Source organism: Oncorhynchus keta, chromosome 18 (assembly GCF_023373465.1).
Source record: "Oncorhynchus keta strain PuntledgeMale-10-30-2019 chromosome 18, Oket_V2, whole genome shotgun sequence".
Lineage (NCBI taxonomy): Eukaryota > Metazoa > Chordata > Actinopteri > Salmoniformes > Salmonidae > Oncorhynchus > Oncorhynchus keta.
The window spans coordinates 598,098-618,868 of NC_068438.1; the positions used below are offsets into that span (position 1 = coordinate 598,098).

Sequence of the window (20,771 nt, forward strand, 5' to 3'; positions counted from 1 at the left end):
TGCCCAGGACGAAATCAGTAGCCTGTTGTTTACAAGCGCACAACCAGCCAACGTGTTTAAAATGTCACGTCACACACCGGCCCGACGACGACTGGAGGTCTACGGGTGGAAGGAGCAAACGTGCACACAAATTATCGCCTGTCTCTAGGTAAATGCTTGTGGAATTGCACAATACGCATGTCAATACGCACCCGCTTGCCGGTCACGGTGTAGGCCTACAATACAAAACGTATTATAGGCTACTAAACTCAATTTCGAGACGGAGTTGAGAACTGATAGCAACAGCATTGGGTCACCATACGTCGATACGTGTAAACATTTCAATTCTGAAAACGCTTACCTGTACCTATGTTTGTCCTGTACAACTGCCGTCCTTCCGCGGGATGCTGAAATTCTAACTTTTAATTAATAAAGACTTGTATCGAATACAACCACCGGTTTCTCAACTCAGCGCAAGTAGGTTTGTGCCAATCGATGCTCTGTTCAAAACAAATTGTAACTGGTAAATCTCCGACTTCATTGCGTTCAAGACAACTCTGGAGAAAAAAAACTAGCTCCGACTGGGAAAAATCGTTTAAAACGGTCATTCAAATTCGGAAACTCGGGCATCTTTCTAGGTCATGACATGACCGCGATTATTTCCGAGTTATCGTGAAAGCACCATTAATCTCAGTTATGTCAAGGCTACCATGTCTCAGTTGGATCAACTCAACATAGAAAAAAAGTCAGTGGATGTATTACATAAAAGTTTTTATTAAAAGTATGAATTTTAGCACCCAGTAGAAGGACGGCAGTTGTAGGGTACTAGGGGGTAACTAGGCACCCCTAAGAACACTGTCTAATTACTGACACAAAAAAGCTACATTTGGAGAAAAACATTGGTATATGGATGAAGGTCATGCTTAGGTGATAAACTACAAAGGGAAATAAATGTCCAGAGTTTTCACTTTTTTTGTTATTTCATTAAATGTTTCTAGAACTGGGGGTGCCAGTTACCCTGGTAGAAGATTATGGTATAGGGTTTCACACAAGTGTGTTAAAATCCATTTAATCAATTTTAGTCAGACATTATTTAGTAAGTAATACTTAAAAGCTGTCTTATTTTAATGATTTAAAATGGGGGGAAATGGTGTTGCATATGTCACCATAGATATCCACACTATGAGTAGATTTGATGTAATGTACCTGTAGAAAAGGCCCATGGAAGAATCCTTTAATTCTGAAAGAACCATCATTCTCCCGGTGGCCACCTGTCAGCTTAACCTGGAGGGGACCCCCGAGACCCTTAATCTCAGAACGGTGTGACATGATGTTATCCAAGTGAAAGGCTCTGCTGTGACCTTCAGCGTTTCACCTTCAGGAAACAGGGACGTGGCCTATAACATCCCCAATGCCTTCACGGCAGATGGCCTGAATCTCGCAGAGCACTCCTGCCCGGTAAGTGTTCTACAGAAACAATATCCTCATCTCCAAGGATTGCCTCTTTCTAACCTGGCCAGGGTTGCGCCACTCATCCTGATTGACCACCCACATCTCGTCACCCCAACCGAGTTTATACGAGCTGGACCAAAAGGAGGGCCCGTTGCTGTCCATACATCCTTGGGTTGGAGTGTGCAAGGTCCAGCCCTTCTACTTCTCTCCACTTCTCTCCACTCCCAAGCTGTACAGTCCCAGCAAGTCCTCTTCACCAGAAGCAATCCAGAAGCAATCCATCCCCCTGTCCCGCCACTGACCTCCTTTGGAATGTGGAGATGCCCTGGAAGAAGGACACCTTCTCCAACCGGAAGCTACAGGAGGTCACCCACTCGTAACATGACTCCTATGCATTAGACCTCCTGGAGAAGCGCACCACAACCACTGAAATGAATGGTGTTCAGAGGTATGCGACCACTGCTACGGGTGCCCAACCATCCTCCTCTGGCAACCACGACACGGGCTGTACTCCCACTACTGCGTGGAATGGAGCGACACCTGGTGAAGAATCCTGAGCTTGCTGAAATTCATAACCAAGAGATTCATAACCTTGTGAAGGCAGACTAAGTCACCAAAGTGACAGCTCATGAAGAGGGAAACCCACTCAGCGAATCCTGGTATCTCCCTCACCATGTTATCCAGCAACACGGTGGGAAGTACAGACCTGTCTTCAACTGTTCATTCCATGCTGCTGGTCAAAGCCTGAATGACTGTTTACTCCCCGGACCAACTTAGGTCCTTCTGTGCTCGTTGTCCTTCTCCAGTTTCGGCAGCATTTCACAGCCATCAGTGGAGACATCAAAGCCATGTTTCATCAGATTTGTCAGCTGCCTTCCGAACCCACACTGCTCTGGTTCATATGGCGAGATATGGAACGAGACTTGGAGCCCACAATCTATGAATGGCAAGTACTCCCATTTGGCACCACCTGCCGTCCTTGCTGTGCCATATATGCTCTGCAGAGACACACACGGGAGCACCCAGACAGTGACCCAGAAGTATGGGATTTAGTGGATTTAGTGGAGCCTTCTATGTGGATAACTTCTTACAGATCGTCCCATCCACGGCTGAAGCAAAAGCACTCCTTGATAAAGTAACGAATCTCCTGTCAAAAGGGGGATTCGAAGTCCGACAGTGGGCGAGTAACAGAGCGGAGGTTATCCTGCACCTCCCGCCACGAGCCAGGTCCAGTAGCAGTGAACTATGGCTATCGCAGTCTGGCCCTACCTCACAATTGCCCACTCTAGGACTGAGATGGAGCTGCATACAGGATACTCTGGGGTACAAGCACCACTCAGCCCTGAGTACCAAAACCCCCACTCTGCGCACCATCTATCGGACCCTGGCCAGTCAATACGATCCCCTTGGGTATATCCTGCCATACACAAACCGGGCCAAAGTCTTATAGTCCAGGACCTGTGGCAGACCAAGAGGGACTGGGATGAACTGATCCACCCGGCTGACCTAGTGGAATGATGGATCTGTAAGGAAACAGTTATCGGAGCTCCCAAATACCACCCTGTGCTGACCAACTGGGATCATGTCTAGAACTGCACGTGTTCTGTGACGTTCGGAGCGAGCTTATGGGGCGGTTTCCTATCTAAGAGCAGAGGATAAGGCAGGCCACACCCATGTCTCCTTTGTCATGTCCAGGAAGCAGTTGTCAATGCCTAGGCTGGAACTCAGTGCTACTCTTTCAGGAGCCCAGTTGGCCTCTAAATTGTGAGCTGAGCTCACCTTGCCAATCCAAAGGGTCATCTACTGGAGTGATTCGACCTTGCTCAAGACAGAGCCCTGCAGGTTGGAGTCATTAAAACTCGTTTTTCAACCACTCCACAAATTTCTTGTTAACAAACTATAGTTTTGGTAAGTCGTTTAGGACATCTACTTTGTGCATGACACAAATCATTTTCCTACAATTGTTTACAGACAGATTATTTCATTTCCAAATCACTGTATTACAATTCCAGTGGGTCAAAAGTTTACATACACTACGTTGACTGTGCCTTTAAACAGCTTGGACAATTCCAGAAAATGTTGTCATGGCTTTAGAAGCTTCTGATAGGCTAATTGACATCATTTGAGTCAATTGGAGTTGCCCCTGTGGATGTATTTCAAGGCCTACCTTCAAAATCAGTGCCTATTTGCTTGACATCATGGGAAAAACAAAATAAATCAGCCAAGACCTCAGAAACAAATGGTAAACTTCCACAAGTCTGGTTCATCCTTGGGAGCAATTTCCAAATGCCTGAGGGCACCACGTTCATCTGTTCAAACAATAGTACGCAAGTATAAACACCATAGGACAACCCAGATGTCATACCGCTCAGCAAGGAGATGTGTTCTGTCTCCTAGAGATGAATGTATTTTGGTGCGAAAAGTGCAACTTAATCCCAGAACAATAGCAAAGGACCTTGTGAAGATGCTGGAGGCTTGCAAGCCGAAGAACACCATCCCAACCGTGAAGCACATGGGGTGGCAGCATCATGTTGTGGGGGTCCTTTGCTGCAGGAGGGACTGGTGCACTTCACAAAATAAATGGCATCATGAGGCAGGAAAATTATGTGGATATATTGAAGCAACATCTCAAGACATCAGTTAAAGCTCGGTCGCAAAAGGGTCTTCCAAATGGACAAAGTCGAGATGTTGGAGAGGCCATCACAAAGCCCTGACCTCAAGCCTATAGAAAATGTGTGGGCAGAACTGAAAAAGTGTGTGCGAGCAAGTAGGCCAACTAACCTGACTCAGTTGTACCAGCTCTGTCAGGAGGAATGTGCCAATTTATTATGGGAACCTTGTGGAAGACTACCCAAAACATTTGACCCAAGTGAATAAATTTAAAGGCAATGCTACCATTGTTTAAATGTATTTGATTAAGGTGTATGTAAACTTCTGACTTCAACTGTATAAAGTGTTCGTCAGAACTCGCATTGCGGAAAACCAAGACCTAACAGAAGTCCAGGAATGGAGGTATGTTGACAGTGTAAACAATCCTGCTGATGACATTACTCGTGAAGACTGGGAACTGGCTCAACCCCATCGCTGGAGCTTGGGACCACCATTCTTGTCCCAACCAGAGAACGAGTGGCCGATAGCCCCCAGTCACACGGCCCCTCCGCAACCAACTGAAGCTCATGAGTTAAGGATGTCCGCCCAATGCTACAGCAACCAACAACAGCTCTCCCTCGCCTAGCACAATCCAGCACAAACACTGCCAGATCTGATCGCCGCCACAAACCAGACCTCATATGGGGTGGCTTCCATACCCACCTCCCTCGCGGCAGAGACACTACTCCTCCAGCATGCACAAGCAGTTAGTTTCCCTGAGGAGCTAAAAGCTCTGAAAGCCGGTAGAGAAGTGGCTAAGGACAGCCGGCTTCGCTCTCTTGCCCCAGAATATGACCAAATCCTTGGAGTGATCAGAGTCGGCGGGAGGCTGCGCCAAGCAGAAATCTTGTATCCCGATGCTATCCACCCAATTATCCTTGACTCCAGACACCTTATTACCAGCCTCCTCATCAAGAGTTATGATGAGAGGCTTCTCCACCCAGGGCCAGAGAGAGTCTATGGGGAGATGAGGCAGAAGTACTGGATACTTGGAGGACGAGGAGCCATTCATAAGCACCCATACGCCTGCGTGGAATGTCAGAGATGGCGGGCCAGAGCCACTGTGCCCAAAATGGCAGATTTACCCCCTGCTCGCTTGCGCCTCCTCAAACCACCCTTCTGGTAAATGAGTAGATTAGTTTGGAGTTTGGAGTTTGGATACTGAAGCCTTCCTCATGGCCCTATGGCGGTTTATCTCCCGATGGGGGAAACCCTACGGGATCCTGGCTGACAGGGGCACAAACTTCAAGGCAGGAGAAGCCAGGTTGGAGGAAGCCTTCCAAGCCATGGAACCCAGCCTCTAGGATCAGCTGATGGACCAACAAATCTCATTCAAATGTAACCCTCCAGGAGCTCCTCATTTTGGAGGAACATTGGAGCGAGAGATCAAATCTGTAAAGACGGTCTTACGAGTCCTGGGGGATCAAACTGTCACTGAAACTGTCTTGCGGACCGTCCTGATAAAGGTGGAAGGGATACTGAACTCCAAACCCTTGGCATATCTCTTTGCAGACATCGCTGGCCCCAATCCGGTTACACCGAATATGTTCTTGATGGGACGCCGAGATGCATCACTTCCTCAAGCCATGTATTCTGATACCAACCTTGTTGGCAGACGCTGGTGGCGACACAGCCAAATCTTGGCTGACCATTTCTGGGCCCGATTAATTCAGGATTACCTACCAAGACTACAGCACAGAGGGAAATGGCAGAAAGAAACGGCCAGCCTGGAAACTGGCCACGGTGTAATTATATTGGACCCTCAGCTGCCTCGAGCCTCCTAGCCGGTGGGCCATATCACTAAGAGCATGCCTGGGACCGATGGTCGTGTTAGATCAGTGGAGATCCAGTTAAAGAACCAGACATATATCCGGCCAGTTGCTCGACTAACTCCTCTACCTGAGATGACAGAGGACGGGGAGCAATGTGCCTTTTTGAGGAGTGTGGAATTTAACACATTTCCGGGGTGGCTGTAGAAAAGACCCATGGAGTTGGTGGAAGAATCCTTTAATTTATGGCCACTTGCTCAGCTGGGCCAGGGACGCTTTAATTAGGTCAGGTGGAAATGTCCAATTATGTCACTTCTGAAGGTAATTGGTTGCACCATATCTTATTTAGGGGCTTCATAGCAAAGGAGTGAATACATATGCATGCACTTTTCTGTTTTTTTTTGTTGAATTTTTAAAAACAAGTAATTGTTTTTATTTCACTTCACCAATTTGGACAATTACCATTGTACATTACATGAAATTCAAATAAAAATCAATTTAATAACAGGTTGTAATGCAACAAAATTGGAAAAACACCAGGGTGATTAACACTTTTGCAAGTCACTCTATATCTTCATTGGAATATATCTAAACTTTTTCAAAACTTAAAAAAAATTGATAAACGTACCATAAAATATTTTTCCTAAAGTTGTAATGAGATAGCATTGGTAGCCAGAGAAAGTGTTTTGAGAAATAATTTGGTGACATCTGGTATTCTTCATGTGAATTATGGGGGGGCAATTACCCCCTAGTACCCTACAGGACATACATAGTTAGGCTACAGGTAAGCGTTTTCAGAATTGCCATTTTTACAAGTAGGTCTACCCACTGGGTGCACACTGGTTGAATAAACGTTGTTACCACTTCATTTGAATGAAATTACTTTGAACCAAATTGGAAAAAACTGCCCAGTGGGGTAGGCCAATCAACAGATGGCCACTCAATGTTGTTGCTATCAAATCCCTCAACCAATTATCAATAGGCCTACTAAACTCTGTCTCAAAAGAACGGAGTTGAACATTCCTCAGCTACTAAGGAAACTCCATAAAAATGGGAAGCAAAATTATTCTAAAAACATATCAATTATAGTCTTGATGATATTCCCATTAAATATTACATAGGAAAGGATCATCCTAAGATTATAGGCAACATTCATCTTGTGTTCTCTTGTGATAGGCTATAGAATATATTTTTTATGGACAAAAATGTTTATATGGGGAACAGGGCTCCCAGGTCAGTCAACAGGTTTAGAATCGAGGACAGTAATCTTAACACTCCCTCTTGTGGATAGTTGTGCAAACAACCATTGCATCAGTCATGTTTGCCTACTGTTCATGAATATTTATACCAGGGACTGCAACTATACTAAACAAAAATCTAAACACAACATGCAACAATTTCAACTAGTTACAGTTCAGCTAGATGTTCTTTACCATTCGGCCATCAGATTTGCCACCAATGCTCCTTATAGGACACATCAATGCACTCTATACTCCTCTGTAATCTGGTCATCTCTGCATACCCTTCGCAAGACCCTCTGGTTGATGCTTATTTATAAAACCCTCTTAGGCCTCAGGCCTCATTTCCCCTATCTGAGATATCTACTGCAGCCCTCATCCTCCACATACAACACCCGTGCTGCCAGTCACATTCTGATAAAGGTCCCTAAAGGACACACATTCCTGAGTCGCTCCTCTTTTCAGTTCACTGTAGCTAGCAACTGGAAAGAGTTGCAACAAACACTCAAACTGGATAGTTTTTATCTCGATCTCTTCATTCAAAGACTCAATCATGGACACTATTACTGACAGTTGTGGCTGCTTTGTGTGATGTATTGTTGTCACTACCTTTTAGCCCTTTTGTGCTGTTGTCTGTGCCCCATAATGTTTTACCATGTTTTGTGCAGATACCATGTTGTGTTGCTACCATGTTGTTTTTATGTTGTGTTGCTGCCATGCTGTGTTGTGTTGCTGCCTTGCTATGTTGTTGTCTTTATGTCTCTCTTTATGTAGTGTTGTCTCTCTTGTTGTGATGTGTGTTTTATCCTATATTTATATTGTATTTATTCTTTATTTTAAATCCCATGCACCCGTCCCCGCAAGAGGCCTTTTGCCTTTTGGTAGGCCGTCATTGTAAATAATTATTTGTTCTTAACTGACTTGCCTAGTTAAATAAAGGTTGAATACAAATTCAAAATAAATATGAGGAAAACAGTAAATTGAAATAAATGAAATAGGCCTTAATCTTTGCATTTCCCATGACTGGGCAGGGAGTGCATATGCCCACCCACTTGGGAAACTGGCCCACCCACTGGGAGCAAGGCCCAACCAATCAGAATAAGTTTTTCCCCACAAAAGTGCTATATTACAGATGGAAATAGTCCTCAGTTTCATCAGCTGTCCGGGTGGCTGGTCTCAGATGATCCCACAGGTAAGGAAGCCGGATATGGAGGTCCTGGGCTGGTGTGGTTACAGATGGTCTGCGGTTGTGAGGCTGGTTGGACTTACTGCCAAATTCTCTAAAACGAAGTTGGAGGCGGCTTATGGTGGAGAAATTAACTTTAAATTCTCTTATCAGCTCTGGTGGACATTCCTGCTGTAAGCATGCCAATTGCAAGCTCCCTCAACTTGAAACAACTGTGGCATTGTGTTGTGCGACAACTGCACATTTTAGAGTCGCCTTTTATTGTTCCCAGCACAAGTTGCACCTGTGTAATGATCATGGTATTTAATCAGCTTCTTGATATGCCACACCTGTTAGGTGGATGGATAGGAGATAGTGGCTCTTGAAGGGATGGCTGCCGTTTTATGGGCTCCTAAACAACTGTGCATTTTTTGTTTTTCGCATCGTTTGTAACCTTTTTTGTGCATAATGCTGCTACTGTCTCTGATGACCGAAAAGAGCTTCTGGATATCAGAACAGAGATTACTTACCTCGAACTGGACAAATATTATTTTCTTTAATGAGTCCAACATAAGGATATACTGCTTCTCCAAGACCAGGCCCAAATCCCCATCTAGTGAAGAAAAGATGGAAAAACGGGCGGAGATTGAGGTGCCTTGTGAGGGTTGGTCGGCAAGTGGGTAACCTGTCTCTACCATCCGTTCTATTGGCCAACGTGCAATCACTGGAGAATAAACGGGATCTGCACGGAGCCTTCACCGTGCACTGCCACTTTAAGAGCGCATGAGCAGTAAGGAAGGAGGAAATAAAGAGAGATCATTCAGCTCTTTGGGGAGGAGCTCTTGGGTGGCGCAACAGTTTGATTGTGTGTGCTGTGCTGCAGAATTTTTGTTTGTAGTTTATAAAGTATTTAACTCAATCATCGGGGTGATCGCTTTAGATCGTGGTTGTTTTTGTTTGGGACCGCGCCCGTTATGGATCGCATGGATTATTAGCAACATTGTTGTGAAGCTTTAACATACAAACCATCGGACAGTCAGACAGTACACCGGCAGGCCTGAAGACCACAGCTAAGATTTCTCTTTTTCTCTCTCTTTCTCTTCCCTCTCGTTCCAGTGCTTTACCCTGCAACAGACTCTCTATTTTTCAAATGCACTTCCCATTGAAGTTCATTAGAGCTGGACTATTATTGCCCTGACAGAAGTATTTTGATGGACATTTTAGTTAAAAGGGAGGTTGCTTGCAAGTTGTGTATTGTTATGTGAACTGTATTGTGGTGAGGTGTACTAATGACATGTGGCCGAGAAGACTGTGGACATTTTTAAGGCCTTTGTTGTGTCGATGAACATTCATACCCTCTGCACTCATCCACTAGAAAATAATACCGATTATTGCAAATCCTCTGTTGATGACTGGGTTCGTTCTTGTATGAAGTTGCTGTTGAATTGCTCTGCCATTATTAGTATTAGTATTATTGTATGAGGTATTCTTGTTTGGGTTACCCCTGTGCTGTGATGTGGGTTTTATATGGTGTGTGTTCTCTTTTCTCTCCACTTGCTATCTGGTAAACAGGCTACACTCTAGGCAGTCTCTTCTGCTGATGTGTGTGGGTCTGGTAGTGGTTCTCTCTATTCTACTCTTTTCCTTTCGGCATGGTTAATACCTGCCTGGCGCCCGACAAAATCCTTCTTTACCCCTCTCTAATAAATACCACTACAACGGGACATTTAAAAGCTGTAATATCTTATGTTTCACGAGTTGTGGCTGAACAACAACACAGATAATATACAGTTGGCTGGGCTTTCTGTGCATCGGCAGGACTGAAGAGCTACGTCTGGTAAGACGAAGGGTGGTGTTGTGTGTGTGTGTCTATTTGTCAATAACAGCTGGTGCGCTATGTCTAATATTAAGGAAGTCTAGAGGTATTGCTCGCCTGAGGTAGAGTACCTCATGATAAGTTGTAGACCACACTATTTACCAAGAGCTTTCATCTATATTTTCGTAGCCATTTATTTACCACCACAAACCGATGCTGGTACTAAGACCGCACTCAACGAGCTGTATAAGGCCATAAGCAAGCAAGAAAATGCTCATCCAGAAGCGGCGCTCCTCGTGACCGGGGACTTTAACGCATGCAAACTTAAATCTGTTTTACCTCATTTCTACCAGCATGTAACAAGTGCAACAACAGGGGAAAAAAACACCTCTACTCCACACACAGAGATGCATACAAGGCACTCCCTCGCCCTCCATTTGGCAAATCTGACCATAATTCCAGCCTCCTGATTCCTGCTTACAAACAACAACTAAAGCAGGAAGTACCAGTGACTCACACAATACGGAAATGGTCAGATGACGCGGATGCCACACTACAGGACTGTTTTGCTAGCACAAACTGAAATATGTTCCGGAATCCATCCAATGACACTGAGGAGTATAACACCTCAATCACCAGCTTCAACAATAAGTGCATCGACGACGTTGTCTCCACAGTGACTGTGCGTACATATCCCAACCAGAAACCATGGATTACAGGCAACATCTGCACTGAGATAAAGACTAGAGCTACCGCTTTCAAGGAGCGGGACACTAATTTGGACACTTATAAGAAATCCCGCTATGCCCTCAGACGAACTATCAGACAGGCAAAGCGTAAACACAGGACGAAGATTGAATCCTACTACACCGGATCTGACACTTGTCCGATAAGGCATGGCTTGCAAACTATTACGGACTACAAAGGTAAACCCAGCCGTGAGATGCCCAGTGACGCAAGCATACCAGACGAGCTAAATGCCTTTTATGCTCGCTTCAAGGCAAGCAACATTCACAAGGCTGAGGGCCAGACAGATTACCAGGACCAACTGGCAAGTGTTTTCACTGACCTGTTCAACCTCTACCTGATCGAGTCTGTAATACCTACATGTTTCAAGCAGTTCACCATACTGAAAGGCTGGTCATGGCTCACATCAACACCATCATCCCGGAATCCCTAGACCCACAATTCGCATACCACCCCAAAAGATCCACAGATGATGCAACCTCAATAGCACTCCACACTGCCCTTTACCACCTGGACAAAAATAACACCTATGTGAGAATGCGGTTCATTGACTACAGCTCAGCGTTCAACACCTTAGTGCCCAAAAAGCTCATCAATAAGCTAAGGTCCCTGGGATTAAACACCTCCCTCTGCAACTGGATCGTGGACTTCCTGATGGGCCGCCCCCATGTGGTAAGGGTAGGCAACAACACGTCTTTCACACTGATCCTCAACACGGGGAAACCTCAGGGGAACCTTTGCTGATGACACAATAGTGGTAGGCTTAATCACCAACAACGATGAGACAGCCTATAGGGAGGAGGTCAGAGACCTGGCAGTGTGGTGCCAGGACAACAACCTCTCCCTCAACGTGAGCAAGACAAAGGAGGTGATCATTAGCCCCCTCCTATACTCCTTGTTCACATACGACTGCGTGGCCAAGCACGACTTCAACAACCTCATTAAGTTTGGTGATGACACAATAGTGGTAGGCATAATCACCAACAACGATGAGACAGCCTATAGGGAGGAGGTCAGAGACCTGGCTGTGTGGTTCCAGGACAACAACCTCTCCCTCAACGTGAGCAAGACAAAGGAGGTGATCATGGACATCAGGAAAAGGAGGGCCGAACACGCCCGCATTCACATCGAAGGGCCGTAGTGCAGCTGGTCAAAACTTTCAAGTTCCTTGGTGTCCATATCACCAATGAACTATCATGGTCTAAACACACAAAGACAGTCGTGAAGAGACCGAAAAGATTTGGCATGGGTCCCCAGATCCTCAAAAAGTTCTACAACTGCACCATCGAGAGCATCTTGACCAGTTGCATCACCGCCTGGCATGGCAACTGCTCAGCATCCGACCTTTAGGGTAGTGCGTACGGCCCAGTACATCACTGGGGCTAAGCTTCCTGCCATCCAGGACCAACAGTACCAGTCAAAAGTTTGGACACACCTACTCATTCAAGGTTTTATTTTTTTTTTAAACCATCATAGTGTTTGGACCTCATGGGCCTCTGTGTGGGGATATTCCAGAGATGTTATTGTGGGCTGTGTTTGAAAGCTTTACTAGCTGTCAAATCCTTGCTTCCTCCATACTCATCTCCTCAATTCCTCTCACAGTGCATTGGAGGACAGGAACCGATGTTCCTCCCTTGGCCCGCCTCCTCCAATGAGCTTTGAGAGGAATTGAGAAAACAAGGATGGAGGAAGCAAGGATTTGACCGCTAGTAATGTTTTCAGACACAGCTGTGATGTCAGAGACAAAGCCCATGCAAACAGATTTGTGAGGGTTTACTCCATTGTAGTAGTGTCACGCTGTGCTGACTGAATAGCGGAGGTATGGAGAGATAACCCAGACAATGCAGCAGGCAGCTATATTTACAAATGGCAATCCACGAATGCCTTTAACCTCTCCCATACCAGAATGCATTGTGTTTTTCATTCAGGCCATGTAGAACAGGAGCAAATTATGTTCACCAGACCTGGGGTCAAATACTATTCAAAATATTTCAAATACTTTGAGTGTTTGCATTGACCTGCACTTTTGGGAGATCTCCATTGGGTCCATTGCGGCAGGGTAGCCTAGTGGTTAGAGTGTTGGACTACACCTGTTAAATGAAATGCATTCCATGAAGCTGGTTGAGAGAATGTCAAGAGTGTGCAAAGCTGTCATCAAGAAAAAGGGTGGCTACTTTGAAGAATCTCAAATATATATTTTTTTGGTAACTACATGACTGTGTTATTTCATAGTTTTGATGTCTTCACTATTATTCTACAATGTAGAAAATAGTAAAAATGAAGAAAAACCCTTGAATGAGTAGGTGTGTCCAAACTTTTGACCGGTACTGCATATACTATTTTGTTTTATATTTTAAATTTATTTATAACCTTCATTTAACGAGGCAAGTCAGTTAAGAACTTAAGAACAAATTCTTATTCATAATGACGGCCTACAACGGCCAAACCGGGACGACACTGGGCAAATTGTGCGCCACCCTATGGGACTCCCAATCCCGGCCAGTTGTGATACTTGGCGGTGTCAGAAACTCTAGTCACCCAAGTCGTAGACTGTTTTCTCTGCTACCGCACAGCAAGCGGTAACAGAGCACTAAGTCTAGGTCCAAAAGGCTCCTTAACAGCTTCGACCCCCAAGCCATTAGACTGTTGAACAATTAATCAAATGGCCACATTGATTAATACATTGACACCCCCCATTTTGTTTTTACACTTCTGCTACTCGCTGTTTATTATCTATGCGTTGTCACTTTACCCCTACCTACATGTACAAATTACCTCGACTAACCTGTATGTAGCCTATATGTAGCCTCGTTATTGTTAATTTATTGTGTTACTTAGTATTTTATTTAGTAAATATTTTCTATTTCTTGAACTGAATTGTTGGTTAAGGGCTTGTAAGTAAGCATTTCACGGTATTCGACACATGTGATTTGATTATCTGGGGCAAATGAGATTTGCTCACTAACCGGAATGTCAACAAATTTGATAGAAATCAGCTTTTTGTGCATATGGAACATCTCTGGGATCTTTATTTTCAGCTTATGAAAAATGGGACCAACACTTTACATGTTGCGTTTTATATTTGTGTTCAGGGATGGACTGTTCATAATGTCAAATCAAATATTAAGAGAAACCACAATGTCAGGCATGTGTAGGTTGTAAAAGGCAACGCAGTAGCCTATTTTGTAGGAGTGCTCTACCCCTCACTGGGCGGGCTGTGCATGTGGAAGAGGGAGCCAGTCATGTGCCTCTGCTGCTGATGCTGTTGCTACTGCTGCCTGGGAGGGGTTGTGAATACTACATTTCTGCTGACAAGGCTGTGCATAGTTCTCCACAGATATGTTTATCAAAATGTTGAAATCTGAAATCAGGTATTTTGGCTCAAATGTTTAACAGAAAAAGAGGTGTAGTAATCATCAGCAAACATGGGATCTACAAAAGACAAAACTAACCCTGTATAATTTTCCCCTATTTGGTATAGTGATTTAATTTTCTCAGGGAAAACAAAAATGCTTAATCACAAAATAGCCTACAGTACAAGTTAGATTGATCACAGCAGTCTTGATCAAATTGATAACACAGTATTTAGCTCCTCCTCTTCACAGCCATAGTAGCCTGTGTCTTTTGTCAGGTCTAGAGTCTCATTCAAGATGATGAAGAAAATGAAGAATGAAAAAAAGGATCGATTTCTGATATTGATCACGAGAGCAGCTGCTCATTGATTTCACCACTCCAACACAGTTCCACCTCCGACACCGCCAAAACATCCACTATGCGTGTGTCTGCTATCACCGGTTAACACTTGTTCTGATTGAATTCAGGCCCTAGACAGATAATTAAAACGGTGTGTATTGCTTTCATTTAATGTTTGCACTAACATAATGATTCACAGCACCAGATACCAGTAACGGTCTATCATTCTGTCATACAGTACACGCTTGTATTTTTCATACAGCCTTCTACATCTAGCTACTGTACATATTGAACATCCTCTCAGGCTAGGGGCACAACAATGTATGAATTAATGATTGGATCAGAATCTCCATTATAATCATTGGCCAGTACAGAGAATTAAGTAAAACCACAAGTCCAAATCCCTATCTCCATCCGTGGCTAATTTAAGAAAAGGGACCGTTTTAGCTAGCTAGCTAGCCACCGGAGGACAACACAACTAGAGTCGTGGCCAAAAGTTTTGAGAATGACACAAATATTAATTTTCACAAAGTCTGCTGCCTCAGTTTGTATGATGGCAATTTGCATATACTCCAGAATGTTATGAAGAGTGATCAAATGAATTGCAATTAATTGCAACGTCCCTCTTTGCCATGCAAATGAACTGAATCCACAAACAACATTTCCTCTGCATTTCAGCCTTACCATAAAAGGACCAGCTGACATCATGTAAGTGATTCTCTTGTTAACACAGGAGTGAGTGTTGATGAGGACAAGGCTGGAGATCACTCTGTCATGCTGATTGAGTTCGAATAACAGACTGGAACCTTCAAAAGGAGGGTGGTGCTTGGAATCATTGTTCTTCCTCTGTCAACCATGGTTACCTGCAAGGAAATACGTGCCATCATCATTGCTTTGCACAAAAAGGGCTTAATAGGCAACAATATTGCTGCCAGGAAGATTGCACCTAAATCAACCATTTATCAGATCATCAAGAACTTCAAGGAGAGCGGTTCAATTGTTGTGAAGAAGGCTTCAGGGCGCCCAAGAAAGTCCAGCAAGCTCCAGGACCGTCTCCTAAAATTGATTCATTTGCGGGATCGGGGCACCACCAGTACAGAGCTTGCTCAGGAACGGCAGCAGACAGGTGTGAGTTCATCTGCACTCACAGCGAGGCGAAGACTTTTGGAGGATTGCCTGGTGTCAAGAGGGGCAGCAAAGAAGCCACTTCTCTCCAGGAAAAACATCAGGGACAGATTGATATTCTGCAAAAGGTACAGGGATTGAACTGCTGAGGACTGGGGTAAAGTCATTTTCACTGATGAATCACCTTTCTGATTGTTTGGAGCATCCGGAACAAAGCTTGCCCGGAGAAGACATGGTGAGTGCTACCATCAGTCCTGTGTCATGCCAACAGTACAGCATCCTGAGACCATTCATGTGTGGGGTTGCTTCTCAGCCAAGGGGGTGGGCTCACTCACAAGAACACAGCCATGAATAAAGAATGGTACCAACACATCCTCCGAGAGCAACTTCTCCCAACCATCCAGGAACAGTTTGGTGACGAAAAATGACTTTTCCAGCATGATGGAGCACCTTGCCATAAGGCAAAAGTGATAACTTATCGGCTCGAGGAACAAAACATTGATATTTTGGGTCCATGGCCAGGAAACTCCCCAGACCTTAATCCCATTGAGAGCTTGTGGTCAATCCTCAAGAGGCGGGTGGACAAACAAAAACACACAAATTCTGACAAACTCCAAACATTGATTATGCAAGAATGGGCTGCCATCAGTTAGGATGTGGCACAGAAGTTAATTGACAGCATGCCAGGGTGTATTGCAGAGGTCTTGAAAAAGAAGGGTCAACACTGCAAATATGAACTCTTTGCATCAACTTCATGTAATTATCAATAAAAGCCTTTGACACTTGAAATGCTGAAATCCTTGTAATTATACTTCAGTATTACATAGTAACATCTGACAACAATATTTAAAGACACTGAAGCAGCAAACTTTGTGGAAATTAATATTTTGTGTCATTCTCAACTTTTGGCCATGACTGTAGATGCAACAATTCAAGTTGTTTCTGTTGATGAGGTATGCTCTCAAAGCGATTTGATAGGTGACACGTGAAATCCAAGCTGGATTCCCTTGACACTTTTTTTCCCGCCAGGACCATTCACAGTTGAGCTCGCTCAGTTTAGCTCAACACGCTGATTGGCAATTTTTTATACATTTTTTTTTTTCATACGATTACAGCTGTAAGTCGCTTGGGGTATGTGTCTCTATCAGTTTTGCACATCGAGAGACTGAATTTTTTTCCCATTCCTCCTTGCAAAACAGCATTTGTGAACAGCAGTTTTCAGTTCTTACCACAGATTCTCGATTGGATTCAGGTCTGGACTTTGACTTGGCCATTCTAACACCTGGATATGTTTATTTTTAAACCATTCCATTGTAGATTTTGCTTTATGTTTTGGATCATTGTCTTGTTGGAAGACAAATCTCCGTCCCAGTCTCAGGTCTTTTGCAGACTCCATCAGGTTTTCTTCCAAAATGGCTCCATCCATCTTCCCATCAATTTTAACCATCTTCGCTGTCCCTGCTGAAGAAAAGCAGGCCCAAACCATGATGCTGCCACCACCATGTTTGACAGTGGGGATGGTGTGTTCAGGGTGATGAGCTGTGTTGCTTTTACGCCAAACAAAATGTTTTGCATTGTTGCCAAAAAGTTCAATTTTGGTCTCATCTGACCAGAGCACCTTCTTCCACATGTTTGGTGTGTCTCCCAGGTGGCTTGTGGCAAACTTTAAACGACACTTTTTATGGATCTTTAAGAAATGGCTTTCTTCTTGCCACTCTTCCATAAAGGCCAGATTTGTGCAATATACGACTGATTGTTTTCCTATGGACAGAGTCTCCCACCTCAGCTGTAGATCTCTGCAGTTCATCCAGAGTGATCATGGGCCTCTTGGATGCATCTCTGATCAGTCTTCTCCTTGTATGAGCTGAAAGTTTAGAGGGACGGCCAGGTCTTGGTAGATTTGCAGTGGTCTGATACTCCTTCCATTTCAATATTATCGCTTGCACAGTGCTCCTTGGGATGTTTAAAGCTTGGGAAATCTTTTTGTATCCAAATCCGGCTTTAAACTTCTTCACAACAGTATCTCGGACCTGCCTGGTGTGTTCCTTGTTCTTCATGATGCTCTCTGCGCTTTTAACGGACCTCTGAGACTATCACAGTGCAGGTGCATTTATACGGAGACTTGATTACACACAGGTGGATTGTATTTATCATCATTAGTCATTTAGGTCAACATTGGATCATTCAGAGATCCTCACTGAACTTCTGGAGAGAGTTTGCTGCACTGAAAGTAAAGGGGCTGAATAATTTGGCACGCCCAATTTTTCAGTTTTTCAGTTAATTTGTTAAAAAAGTTTGAAATATCCAATAAATGTCGTTCCACTTCATGATTGTGTCCCACTTGTTGTTGATTCTTCACAAAAAAATACAGTTTTATATCTTTATGTTTGAAGCCTGAAATGTGGCAAAAGGTCACAAAGTTCAAGGGGACCGAATACTTTCGCAAGGCACTGTATATATTTTGGGGTACATTTCTGGGGGAAACCTGGCTTGTTTTGGTGTCCATGAATACACGCCACTGCCAGATACCAGACCGTCAATGACAATTAAGTTAAAACCTTTTACTGTAGAGTGTTTCATGGAGTCTAAAACAAATCTATGGGCTTGAAAAAAAGAAGACACCTGTACCAAGTCAGATATATAGTTGAAATTAATTCAATTTTGAGTTTGCATCCCAATATTACACTTTTTTATAAGCATCACAGAAGTCTGAATATAACAAAACCGTTTGACATATACTGAACAAAAATAGAATGTTGCGCACACATTTATTTACATCCCTGTTGGTGAGCATTTCATCCAACCAGCCTCAACTGCAGATCACGTGCAGCCATGCAAGCCCAGGACCTCCACATCTGGCTTCTTCACCTGTCAGGATCGTCCACGAGACCAGCCACCAGCCACACGAGACCAGCCACCCGGACAGCTGATAAAACTGAGTATTTCTATCTGGGATAAAGCCCTTTTGGGGGAAAACTCATTCTGATTTTCAGGGCCTGGCTCCCCAGTGGGTGGGCCTATGCCCTTCCAGGCCCACCCATGGTTGTTCCCCTGCAAACTCGTGTGAAATCCATAGATTAGGGACTCATTTATTTTTTTCAATTGACTGGTTTCCTATGGACTGTAACTCAGTAAAATGGTTGAAATTGTTGCATGTTGCGTTTATATGTTTGGTCAGTATAGAAACACCGGATTTTCAGTGTAAAATAAAGAACATTTTTCATTAACTGTGAAATAATGAAAAATATTAATTAACATTCCACCCATGAGGCCACTAGGTCATTTGACTGCAGGAAATGGCTACTGGATGCCCTTAACTATTTGCCCCAGCTCCACTGCTCAGAGTACATGCAACAGTGGAAGGGTTAGGTCAGGTGCTTCACCCCCCCCCCCTGTCAGTGGGTCCGGCTCCCTCGCTGAGTGTTATTGGTGATCATTGTTGATTCCGTAAACTCCCACAACTCCTCCCCCTTGGGGGGTGGAATTTTGTATATAACAGCCTCAACAGAGGCAGGCACAGTGCCTGGTGAGTCAGGGGTTTATTGAAGAAACAAAATGAGGAGACTGGGTTTGGTCATGCTAGTTCTGCTGCTGACAGCAGTGCAAGGTACACTTCAAGATTAACAGAGTGGCATTAGTCACAAGACAAGAACTCAACATGTTGGTCATGAAGGGGTACTTTCATTCATCCCAGTCAAGTTTTGTTCTATTTTTCTTACAGCTGATGACACAAAGGTTCAGGGCTGGACCTGTGGCCACAGAGGGGCTTGCCGCAAGTACTGCTATGCCCAGGAGTACATGGTTGGCTACCATGGCTGCCCACGCAGATTAAGGTACTATAGTGTGTCATGATGCAGACCTATATCAAGCATATTTCTAAAATACTTTCAAAAACTTGGTGTGTTTGATTTCGGAGTTTGCACCTTTGGGACTACTCCATTGGTTCCATTGTACCAGTTGAGCCAAATCAAGCACACCTCAAGTATTTCATAAATATTTTTAGCCCAGGTCTGGAATAATGCAATAAAATGGATAAAGCATCACATTAAAGGATTGGAAATTCAAGTATAACATGTGACTCGAACCACTCATTATTCCTATACAGATGCTGTGCTTTGCGTTTCTAACCTGGCATGATACATGACTGCAGGAGATCAACATAAACAATCTGGAGCCAAATTTGGTGACCCTTTTTTTTTAATCAGAATGCATTTGGGAACTAGGAATATTAACCTATACTATAACTGCTATGAGGATCCCGTTTCATATCAAAATAGTGCATTAGTGCTTCCTAACAAGGGACTAGTCTCTGTTGAGGCAAGCACACATTCAGTATGAACATGTAATGCATCTCTGCTTAGTATTGGCTTTAATTGGATTAGAGAAGTCAAAGCAGCTCTAGTTTTATGCTTGTCACGCCATGCCCGGCATTGTGAAGTTCCAGGACAATAACAATTCACTTACCCAAATTCTGTCTGTTAGCACTATGTATACCATTAAAATAATTTTAAAGTTTGTTGTTCATAGATATTACTGGTGTGAAGAAAATGTTTGAAGCGTTTTCCTTGTGAACTCTTATATTTGTGACAAGACATCTGATTAATTGTATTCCATTCATTATCTAACTGTATTAGTTAAAATACAATAAAATACTTTTTACTGTTCATACAGTTTGTTTCATAATTCATACAATTCATACAATTCATACAATTCATTAATTGTAATATAATATCAATAGTGTGATTGTAATAATATAATACAATTCAGGTTGTTGTGGTGTGGAAATACATGATGCAGCTTCTGAGCAAGAATTGTCACAAGGACAAATGAAAACACTGATGCAACAATTGTTGGGCTCTATATTCTTTTCAACTTGGTAGTGTAGTAACACGATTATTTTAGTCAAAAGAATGAGCACTACTGTACATTGGTTAGCTTCCCTCATGTAAATATAAACACAGAATATATTGGTTTTTCTATCTTCAGTGCAAAAAATATGCAGCTGGGGGTTATGCTGAGGATAAGACTACTATTCCTGCACTTGCAGCAAAGCCAGGCAGTTATGAATCAGAATGAAACAGGGATCTGGTCAGACTTGGGTTCAAATACTATTTGAAATAATTTCACGTACAGTATCC

General features: G+C 43.6%; 1 protein-coding gene and 1 long non-coding RNA gene across 2 annotated transcripts in view; one reads left to right on the forward strand and one right to left on the reverse strand.

Moving 5' to 3' along the window:
- LOC118397012 (ATP-binding cassette sub-family G member 1) overlaps positions 1–594 on the reverse strand; it is a 39,322-nt gene extending 38,728 nt beyond the window's left edge. The window contains exon 1 of the mRNA XM_035791399.2: positions 341–594. The gene's annotated coding sequence lies outside the window, so the exon portion shown is untranslated. The remainder of the gene's footprint in view (positions 1–340) is intronic.
- On the forward strand, positions 9–20,297 carry LOC118397013 (uncharacterized). The gene is made up of 3 exons (XR_004828321.2): positions 9–148; positions 19,355–19,466; positions 19,739–20,297. It is a non-coding gene; the product is annotated as an uncharacterized LOC118397013 (long non-coding RNA).
- Positions 20,298–20,771: the final 474 nt, after the last annotated feature.